This window comes from Saccopteryx leptura, chromosome 8, assembly GCF_036850995.1.
Source record: "Saccopteryx leptura isolate mSacLep1 chromosome 8, mSacLep1_pri_phased_curated, whole genome shotgun sequence".
Classification (NCBI taxonomy): domain Eukaryota; kingdom Metazoa; phylum Chordata; class Mammalia; order Chiroptera; family Emballonuridae; genus Saccopteryx; species Saccopteryx leptura.
In genome coordinates this window covers 77,568,175-77,580,011 of record NC_089510.1, presented here as the reverse complement: position 1 = coordinate 77,580,011, position 11,837 = coordinate 77,568,175, and the positions used below count along the sequence as shown (strand labels likewise).

The 11,837-nt window shown below is 39.3% G+C and overlaps 1 non-coding gene across 1 annotated transcript; it reads left to right on the top strand.

Annotated features, from left to right (window-relative positions):
* Nucleotides 1-537: 537 nt before the first annotated feature.
* Nucleotides 538-644, top strand: LOC136380194 (U6 spliceosomal RNA). Its single transcript, XR_010746870.1, has one exon. It is a non-coding gene; the product is annotated as a U6 spliceosomal RNA (small nuclear RNA).
* Nucleotides 645-11,837: the final 11,193 nt, after the last annotated feature.

Here is an 11,837-nt window from a genome sequence, read left to right as displayed (position 1 = left end):
AGTGCCTGAAATGTGGCTAGTGTGACTGGGAACTGGATTTTAGTTTATTTAATTTCAACGGATTTTGATAGCCAGTAGTGGCTCTTGGCTGCCATGCTGGACAGCAAGGTCTGGAATACAACTGCGTGGCGTATTGGAAGCAGACTCAATCACTGATGTTGAGTTGAGCTGAACATTTCCATTCTTCAGGAGACTTGCCAAATTATAGTTTTGCCCTGCATTTTTCAAGTGTCTAGCACAAGCTATTCTGTATAATTCTAAATCTCCTATTCATATGATACTTCAACTAAAAACTTGTGTTACCTCTGGACCTACACAGTCATTATTACTAGAGCCATGTTTCAGGGACCCCACGACTTAGGGGGGGAAACAGTTCTGTTGCTTCCATAAATATAACTTCCAGATCCTTCCTGCCTTCCACAGTGTTTTCTAGATCATTCCCAGTAAGTGTAGGAAACTGGATATTTCATGAATATTTCCACTTTATGTTTACTGACAGCGAGGAAACAGCAGTACTTGCCATTGAAAGATATCCGAGTGCTCGCTTCGGCAGCACATATACTAAAATTGGAACGATACAGAGAAGATTAGCATGGCCCCTGCGCAAGGATGACACGCAAATTCATGAAGCGTTCCATATTTTTTAAAACACGGAAAGGCAATATAGGGAGATCAGAAAACAACTCAATGAACACAAAGAATATGTTACCAAGGAAATTGAAACTATAAAAACAAATCAAACAGAAATGAAAAACTCAATTCACGAGCTGAAAAACGAGGTAACAAGCTTAGCTAGCAGAACAACCCAGATTGAAGATAGGATTAGTGAAATAGAAGACAAACAACTTGAGGCACAACAGAGAGAAGAAGAAAGAGACTCAAAAATAATAAAAAACGAGAAAGCCCTACAGGAATTATCTGACTCCATCAGAAAGAATAACATAAGAATAATAGGTATATCAGAGGGAGAAGAGAAAGAAAATGGAATGGAGAATATACTCAAACAAATAATAGACGAGAACTTCCCAAGCCTGTGGAAAGAACTAAAGCCTCAAATTCAAGAAGCAAACAGAACACCGAGTTTTCTTAACCCCAACAAACCCACTCCAAGGCACATCATAATAAAGATGACACAAACCAATGACAAAGAAAAAATTCTCAAGGCAGCCAGGGAAAAGAAGAGTACAACATATAAAGGAAGGCCTATTAGATTATCATCAGATTTCTCAGCAGAAACTCTACAAGCTAGAAGAGAGTGGACCCCAATATTTAAAGCCCTGAAAGAGAGGAACTTTCAGCCAAGAATACTATACCCATCAAAGCTATCCTTCAAGTATGAAGGAGATATAAAAACATTCACAAATACAGAAAAGATGAGAGAATTTATCACGAGAAAGCCCCCACTCCAGGAAATACTAAAGGGGGTTTTCCAACCAGATTCAAAGAACAAAAGAAAACAACACCACAAGTAACAGCTCCACCAAGAACACAATAAAACCAAACTTAAACTGTGACAACAAAGGAAAAAAAAAAGGGGGGGGAGAGAATGGAGATTAACAGTAGCAAAGGACGATGAAGTGCAGAAGTACTTATAAGATAGGGTACTACAATGAATATGGTAGGTACCCTTTTCATTACTTAATGGTAACCACCCTAGAAAAAACCACCACAAAAACACATGACTTAAAAAAGGTAGCAACAGAGGAAAGAAGTATGGAACACAAACAAACAGAAACAAATGATAGAAAAACAAAAGAGAAGAATCAAACTAGATACAAAACTAACAGAAAGCAATTTATAAAATGGCAGTAGGGAACCCACAAGTGTCAATAATTACACTAAATGTAAATGGACTAAACTTACCAATAAAAAGACACAGAGTAGCAGAATGGATTAAAAAAGAAAATCCAACTATATGCTGCCTACAAGAAACACATCTAAGCAACAAGGATAAAAACAAATTCAAAGTGAAAGGCTGGAAAACAATACTCCAAGCAAACAACACCCCAAAAAAAGCAGGTGTAGCAATACTCATATCTGATAATGCTGACTACAAGACAGAAAAAGTACTCAGAGACAAAAATGGTCACTTCATAATGATTAAGGGGACACTGAATCAAGAAGACATAACAATCCTTAATATATATGCACCAAACCAAGGAGCACCAAAATATATAAGACAGCTACTTATTGACCTTAAAACAAAAACTAACAAAAATACAATCATACTTGGAGACCTCAATACTCCGCTGACGGCTCTAGATCGGTCATCCAAACAGAGAATCAATAAAGATATAGTGGCCTTGAATGAAATACTAGAACACCTGGATATGAGAGACATCTACAGGACACTTCATCCCAAAGCGACAGAGTATACATTTTTCTCTAGTGTACATGGAACATTCTCAAGAATTGACCATATGTTGGGCCACAAAGACAATATCAGCAAATTTAGAAAAATTGAAATTGTACCAAGCATATTTTCTGATCATAAAGCCTTGAAACTAGAATTCAACTGCAAAAAAGAGGGGGAAAAACCCACAAAAATGTGGAAACTAAACAACATACTTCTAAAAAATGAATGGGTCAAAGAAGAAATAAGCGCAGAGATCAAAAGATACATACAGACAAATGAAAATGAAAATACGACATATCAGAATCTCTGGGATGCAGCAAAAGCAGTAATAAGAGGAAAGTTCATATCACTTCAGGCCTATATGAACAAACAAGAGAGAGCCGAAGTAAACCACTTAACTTCACACCTTAAGGAACTAGAAAAAGAAGAACAAAGACAACCCAAAACCAGCCGAAGAAAGGAGATAATAAAAATCAGAGCAGAAATAAATGAAATAGAGAACAGAAAAACTATAGAAAAAATCAATAAAACAAGGAGCTGGTTCTTTGAAAAGATCAACAAAATTGACAAACCCTTGGCAAGACTCACCAAGGAAAAAAGGCACAGGACTCAAATAAATAAAATCCAAAATGAAAGAGGAGAGATCACCACAGACATCATAGATATACAAAGAATTATTGTAGAATACTATGAAAAATTATATGCCACCAAATACAACAATCTAGAAGAAATGGATAAATTCCTAGAACAATACAACCTTCCTAGACTGAGTCATGAAGAAGCAGAAAGCCTAAACAGACCAATCAGCAGGGAGGAAATAGAAAAAACTATTAAAAACCTCCCCAAAAATAAAAGTCCAGGCCCAGACGGTTATACTAGTGAATTCTATCAAACATTCAAAGAAGACTTGGTTCCTATTCTACTCAAAGTCTTCCAAAAAATTGAAGAAGAAGCAATATTTCCAAACACATTTTATGAGGCCAACATAACCCTCATACCAAAACCTGGCAAGGATGGCACAAAGAAAGAAAACTACAGACCAATATCTCTAATGAATACAGATGCTAAAATTCTAAACAAAATACTGGCAAACCGAATACAACAACATATTAAAAAAATAATACATCATGATCAAGTGGGATTCATCCCAGAATCTCAAGGATGGTTCAACATACGCAAAACGGTTAACGTAATACACCATATCAACAAAACAAAGAACAAAAACCACATGATCTTATCAATAGATGCAGAAAAGGCTTTTGATAAAATACAACACAATTTTATGTTTAAGACTCTCAACAAAATGGGTATAGAAGGAAAATATCTCAACATGATAAAGGCCATATATGATAAACCATCAGCCAACATCATTTTAAATGGCATAAAACTGAGGACTTTCTACCTTAAATCAGGAACAAGACAGGGTTGTCCACTCTCTCCACTCTTATTTAACGTGGTGCTAGAAGTTCTGGCCAGAGCAATCAGACAAGACAAAGAAATAAAAGGCATCCATATTGGAAAAGAAGAAGTAAAGGTATCACTTTTTGCTGATGATATGATCCTATACATCGAAAACCCGAAGGACTCCACAAGAAGATTATTAGAAACAATAAACCAATACAGTAAGGTCGCAGGATACAAAATTAACATACAGAAGTCCATAGCCTTTCTCTATGCCAACAATGAAATATTAGAAAACGAACTCAAAAAAATAATCCCCTTCACGATTGCAACAAAAAAAATAAAATACCTAGGAATAAACATAACAAAGAATGTAAAGGACCTATATAATGAAAATTACAAAGCATTGTTAAGGGAAATCGAAAAAGATACAATGAGATGGAAAAATATTCCTTGTTCTTGGATAGGAAGAATAAATATAATCAAAATGGCCATATTACCCAAAGCAATATACAAATTTAATGCAATTCCCATCAAAATCCCTATGAGATTTTTTAAAGAAATGGAACAAAAAATCATCAGATTTATATGGAACTATAAAAAACCCTGAATAGCCAAAACAATCCTAAGGAAAAAGAATGAAGCTGGGGGCATTACAATACCTGACTTTAAACTATATTATAGGGCCACAATAATCAAAACAGCATGGTATTGGCAGAAAAATAGACACTCAGACCAATGGAACAGAATAGAAAGCCCAGAAATAAAACCACATATATATGGTCAAATAATCTTTGATAAAGGGGCCAACAACACACAATGGAGAAAAGAAAGCCTCTTCAACAAATGGTGTTGGGAAAACTGGAAAGCCAGATGCAAAAGAATGAAACTCGACTACAGCCTGTCCCCGTGTACTAAAATTAATTCAAAATGGATCAAAGACCTAAATATAAGACCTGAAACAATAAAGTACATAGAAGAAGACATAGGTACTAAACTCATGGACCTGGGTTTTAAAGAACATTTTATGAACTTGACTCCAATGGCAAGAGAAGTGAAGGCAAAGATAAATGAATGGGACTACATCAGAATAAAAAGTTTTTGCTCAGCAAGAGAAACTGATATAAAAATAAACAGACAGCCAACTAAATGGGAAATGATATTTTCAAACAACAGCTCAGATAAGGGCCTAATTTCCAAAATTTACAAAGAACTCATAAAACTCAACAACAAACAAACAAACAATCCAATAATAAAATGGGAAGAGGACATGAATAGACACTTCTCCCAGGAAGAGATACAAATGGCCAACAGATATATGAAAAAATGCTCAGCTTCATTAGTTATTAGGGAAATGCAAATCAAAACTACAATGAGATACCACCTCACCCCTGTTAGATTAGCTATGATCAACAAGACGGGTAATAGCAAATGTTGGAGAGGCTGTGGAGAAAAAGGAACCTTCATTCACTGTTGGTGGGACTGTAAAGTAGTACAACCATTATGGAGGAAAGTATGGTGGTTCCTCAAAAAACTGCAAATAGAACTACCTTATGACCCAGCAATCCCTCTACTGGGTATATACCCCAAAACCTCAGAAACATTGATACGTGAAGACACATGTAGCCCCATGTTCATTGCAGCACTGTTCACAGTGGCCAAGACATGGAAACAACCAAAAAGCCCTTCAATAGAAGACTGGATAAAGAAGATGTGGCACATATACACTATGGAATACTACTCAGCCATAAGAAACGATGACATCAGATCATTTACAGCAAAATGGTGGGATCTTGATAACATTATAAGGAGTGAAATAAGTAAATCAGAAAAAAACAAGAACTACATGATTCCATACATTGGTGGAACATAAAAATGAGACTAAGAGACATGGACAAGAGTGTGGTGGTTACCAGGGGTGGGGGGAGGGTGGACAGGGGGAGAGTTAGGGGGAGGGGGAGGGGCACAGAGAACTAGATAGAGGGTGGCGAAGGACAATCTGACTTTGGGCGAGGGGTATGCAACATAATTTAATGACAAAATAACCTAGACATGTTTTCTTTGAATATATGTACACTGATTTATTAATGTCATCCCATTACCATTAATAAAAATTTATTTAAAAAAAAAAAAAAAAGAAAAAAAAAAAGAAAGATATTCGAGTTTGAATCCTAGTTCTATGCCTCTGGAAACACTATTGAAATCTTTATAACTTAGACTTGTTTTTCATTTATCAAATGAAGACGATAAGAAATCTTTCAGCTCTACATGCCTTTCAGAGTTGAAATGTAAGAAATCTTTAACAGAGATAGTGTGTAAGTCTTCCTGGGCTATAAAACACTGTATAAATGCTTATAGGTATTACTGTGTTTATCTGGATTGAGCCTGGAGTATTCATATTGGCCTTCATAGTGTATTTTTCCATGTCTGAAACTAATCATTCAGCCACCGCCTATGGTAGATTGAGACTTACCACTGAACATGTTTTAGAATGTTAACGTACTATATTGCAGACTTTGTCATGGACTAGTATTTGTTAAGTGCCAGTCTGCCTGGTTGAAAGTTGATCTCTGTGTTGTAGATTGACTAAATGAAGCCAGCTTTCCTGGGAAAGGAGAAAAGTTAAAGAGTTCCCACTCTTATATTCTCTATTGGCTTCTTGAGATAGAGAGGAGCCTAGGCTCTGGTCTTGCCTATAAAACAGATTCACTGCATGACTTGGAAAATTCATTTAATTTGTATGTAGATTCTCTAGAAGGGAGATGAAGTTTGAGATAGCATTTTTTGATCTTTGTTGGGTGATTATATTTGGATTTGTTGATATGCTTTTAAACTCCTTAAAGATAAGAGGGATACATAATTCTCCAGTCTTTCTGAAAGTTGTGTAGCTTAAAGCAATTGTTGAGAAGTCTTGACACTTAAAATGACGTCGCTGATTTAACGAACACTGCGGGCAGATACACACAGAAAGTGCTGCTTGTTTATTGATCTATGGTTGTTTGAATTTTTCTCCTGAACTTTTAATCTGTTGGGTATTGAGGAAGGTAATAACTATCAATTGCTGCATAAAAAAATTAATGTAAAGCAGTGGTTCTTAAAAGTGTGCGCCCTATAGTATTCCAGAGAAATATGTGCCTGTTGGGGACCAAAAAACCAACAAAGTTTTTGGAGTTTAGATTTTTGGGGGACAGAGGTAGGGAATTGGCTGTAAGCTGACAGTCTGCCCAACCCTTCACCTCACTTGCCTAATTAGGTTGCAAAAGGCTGTTAAGCTGTGGTGCTGGATTGTTTACACTACTCCCCCATGTTCCCTGGAAAGACTGGAGGCAAGTTTCTTTTATCCTTTGTTTGGTGTAAAGTTAAGATGATATGTATGGTGGGGGGTTTCTGCACTTGGTAAAATTCTTGAATTGTGTTGGGAACGTGATCAGAGATCATTGATTTGCTAATGGCCTCACTGCCCTATAAATAAAGCAAGATGCCTGCACTTTGTTCTTGCCAGCAGCAATTACAGGGCCCTCCCGACCCTGTATTTTCTTAACTCTGCACCGTTCCCACTCAGGACCTGGAATTACTAGCTGTGCTGGTTCGTTGCATGTGCCTAGATATAAAAATAAATATAGCTACTCTATTATACCATTTCATTACAGAAATACCGCTCTTTTTGTTAACACATCATCATTATATTTATTATTAACACATCATTTTATTATTTTTAGATAAATACACCCAAATAAAATGGAGAGATTTCTCAAAAAGAAGTGTGATATTGAAGAATCCAATTCTGAAAGTGAGCAAAAGTTAAGTGTAAATAAAATAGGACTTGAAGGCTAATGGACAGAATTTAATTTATAGCATTTTCCATCACTTAACACTGAACAATACGATTGGATTAGAAACCCATTCATGGAAGCTTCAAGTGATTTTGGTTTAACATTAACAGAAGAAGAACTGGCATCTATATCCACTGACTGTGGATTGATGATTAAACATAAGGAATTGTCTCTTGAAGCCTTTTGGATTTCTATGAAAGCAGAATATGTGGCAATATCTAAAAAAGCTTTGAACATTTTACTACAATTCTCAACATCCTATTTATATGAATTAGGATTTTCTATCCTCAACACAATTAAGAGTAAAAAGAGGGGAATTCTTCAATGTATTGACAAAGAAATGAGAGTTTACCTTTCACATATATGCCTAAACATTGAAGAAATTGCTAGGACACATTAGGCTCATCTTGCTCATAAACACAAGAATGAAAAACTTAACACATTTGCGCTAGGACCTGCCGAATTTACTAAATCTTACTAAGAATGTATTTATATATATTAAAAGATAACTTTTTTGTCATTTTTAATCTTTTAACTACTCTTTTTTATAAATTCTAAAAAGCATAACAAAAAATGTAACATAAAAATGTTTTATAATGTCAGAATAAATTTAGTTTTGTTGTATTTATTTCATTTAATTACCTTAAAAGGACGCTTGGACTTTATTTTTTTTCTTTGATATTTGACTTAATTATTATAACATATTTCTCAGAAATTTGTATATAGTGCTCCTACAGTTATTTGTAGGATTTTAAATGTGCCCCGACTTCAAATAGTTTGAGAACCACTGTCCTAAAGTTTAGCAGTTTAAAACAACAACCATTTATTATCTTACAATTTCTAGGTCAGGAATCTGGGAGTGGCTTTTCTTTGTCCTCTGGCTCAGGGTCTCTCTAAAGGCTATGTTCAAGGTGATAGCTAAGCCTAGATCTTGGGTGACCAACTAGCTGTCCAGGATTGCTCAAGCCTGAGTGGTTTCCCGAGATGTGGGCATGCAGTGCTAACACTGGATGGTCCTGGGAAAACTGGGAAGTCCTGGTTATGACAGCTGAGTTTCATCTGAAGTCTATACTGAGGGACAATCTCCCAAGCTCATCTGTGTCACTAGGCAGCATTTAGTCTTTGTGAATTGTTGGACTGAGGGCCCAGGTTCTCCTCCGGCTGTTGGCCAGAAGCCTCCCTCAATTCCTCGCCCCACGGTCTCCCCATTGGGCAGCTTGCCACATGGTAGCTTGTTCACCACAGCAGCAAGGAGAGAGCCAGAGAGGTGAGCAGCTCAGAAAGCAGAGTCTCTTTTGAACCTCATCTCTGAAGTCACTTCCCAACACTTTTGATGTATTCTATTTGTTAGAAACCAGTCACGAGGTGTGAACCATACTCAAGCGAGAGGAGATTATACCAGGGCATGAGCACATCGGGAGCCATCTTAGAAACTGCCTACCACAAGCAAGGAGAAGAAAAGCAAAATTTAACTTGATTTGGCCAATGTGGATAACAGTCCCTTTTAAATAATCACTCAGAATCTCAGACTTCCTTCTCTCCCTTCTCCGAGATGGTTTCTGAGAACACTGTGAGAAGAAGGCCCGTGGAACTCGTGGTGCTGGAAAGGAGGCCCCGCAGCCCGCATCTCTGCTGCCCTGGCTGCTCCGTTCCCCACAGTCATGTCCCGTTTATGCCTGGTGGCTGCCTGTTGCTCAACAGTAGAAGCTGGTAGCAGGACACGTGGTCTGTAATCTTTTGATTCAGTTGGGCTTGCCTGTCTTCCTGCTGACACAGTGCCACTTCCATTCTTGAGGACCAGCTATTCCTCCCACTTGACCATCTTGCCCAGCAGGCTCCCCGGTGGCACCTTAAGTGACCCTGTGGTCAGCTCTCCAGCCAGTACCATCAGATATAGCCTGCTTCCATTCTCAGGGCACGTGGACAGTTCTAGGTACTTTTGTTACCATTAGGGCCGAGGGAGCCTCTTGGGGCTGAAATGAGCACAGCCCCCCCTTCCTGCACGGTCACGTCGTACACCCGGTGGTCCTCTGACGCAACTGTCCTGTGGTAGCTCGCTCTGAGTCCCAAATGCAAAAGGAGCCCAAACACCTCTCTGTTTGGCCTTCCTCTTAACCTGTATAAACTGTAATCTAGGATTGCATCCCCGTGTGAGGGCGGGCTGGGCAGGGGGAGGGCACGGTGCTCAGTTGCATTTGTGGCGTCCCCCTCCTGTGTCTGTCCTGAGCTCTTTGACCCGAGGCATGAGGCTCTGAGGCTCCACTGGTTGGCTGGGCCTGGCTCTTACTACATTAAATGAGACCAGGGCCACTTGGAGTGTCCTTTTCTCTCTACCCAAAGCTTGGCTTTCATGATGGTCGTCTTGATGTCAATTTGTAAAAGTCAGATTTATGACTCAGAAATGATCAATGGCCTCTTATTCTTTGCAGCAATAGGCCTTTTAGGCAAGCTGGGATGCTGAAGCTGAGAAGGAACATTATTTAAGGAGGACAGGAAAATATATCTTTCTAAAATGCCAGAAATACTCTCCTCATTACATGCATTTGTTTTTACAGCTGCAGGTAACTTCCTGGAGCGGCCAACAGCCCTGGCCTGGGGCTGATGGGGCTCCTGATTCTCGTGGGACCAAGATGGGCTAGAAATGGAGCAATTATTTTTTTCAAAAAAGAGTTTTCTAGTGGCACTGCTATGAATCCAGTATTTTCCTGCCAAAAGCATAGGGTTTTCCAGGGTAAAGTGAATAACCCCACGTATTGTGAGAGCTGAAAGGAGTAAGTATGGAGGTGGTGGGGGGAGGAGGCGCTTAAAAAGGACAGAAAGGGAATGTAGCCTGCAGGCTGCATGGAGAGAAAGTATAAAATGTCCACAGTGGGAACAGAGCGGTTTAATAGTTGTCCTCGCCCCAGCCCCCCAAAGCAGCTGCATCCAGGAGGAAGTTTGTCATGGAAACACAGGAAGTAACAGAGATGCGGGCAACAAGGACTCTTTTCTTGTAGTATTCAAAGTGGAAGTCGTTTTCTTCCCACCGAAACGCCAGGGGCTTGACAACACTTTTCTTTGCAGCAGCACCGGATGCAGCGGAAGGAGCGACTGAGTGCTATTTATGGCAACAGCAGCCACAGGCAGCAGCTCGCCCAGTTTATCTGGAGAAAGCAGCTCTGACAAGTGGAGTTGATGGGAAGTTGAAATTAAAAGTGAGCTTTGAGTAATTGCAGATAGACGGATGGCATTAAATAATTGGCCTTGAAAGTCTTGACCCAGAGAATGGTCACTTCAACCCAGACAGTGTGACACAGAGAGGGACTGGGCACTGGGCAGCAGGAGAGCTGGATCTGAAGGTTAGAGGAAGGATGTGTGAATAGGACCTTGGCAGAAGTGCTCCCATCGGCCACATCTGGCCCAGGGCTTTAAAAATTTCTTAGTAAATTATCATCAGCCCTCCATTGAATTAAAGATAAAGTAAACTGCAAATAACATCCAGCTTCAGTTACTGGCATGTAGATTATATACAGTTCTTTTCCCACAATGCAGTGAGAGTCATTCTCAATGCATTCTTTTAAACACATTTTTAGTAAAGTCTCTAGTGAAAGACCCCTCCTGATAATGTTACCTATACTTGCTTCACTGGGAGGAAGGCTCGAAATAAAATTTGGGTACTCAGGGTGGGCAAACCAGCACACGGCTCCCCTTACAGAAAGCAACTAAATGAAGCTAACCCCCACCCGTATGTATCATGATTTATAAAAGCAGAGGACGAAGGAAGAGGAGAGAGAAGACAAAGAGGCCCGGGTAGTCAAACCAGAGAGAAAGGAGAACACGCAGAGGAGAGTGAGCATGGAAACGACGGGCCAACAGCAGACCAGGAGAGGCTGCGCAGCCACGGCGGGTCTGGGAGAAGGGGCTTGCACAAGTGTGCATGAGACTTAGCTTTTGGCTGAAGGAAGAGAAAGGAAAGTTTGGGTGAGGAGGAGAAATGGTTATGGAGGGCAGAAGTGTGGCTGTGCTAGCCTGTTCCAAAGACCAATGTGCAAGCCACGTGGAGAGGGAACTTGCTAGCCATAGCAGAAAGCCCCCAGACTTTCTGGGTGACTCAAGTGAAATGGTCGAAAGGGCATTCCTCCCAGTTCTAAACTGAATATTGTAACTCTTAGGCACCCTGATTAGGAAAAAGCATTTTCCTGCTGGAATACCTATAACCGAGGCAGTGATGAGGCACTGCTCCAGGGGACTTTCATATTATTTTTCAT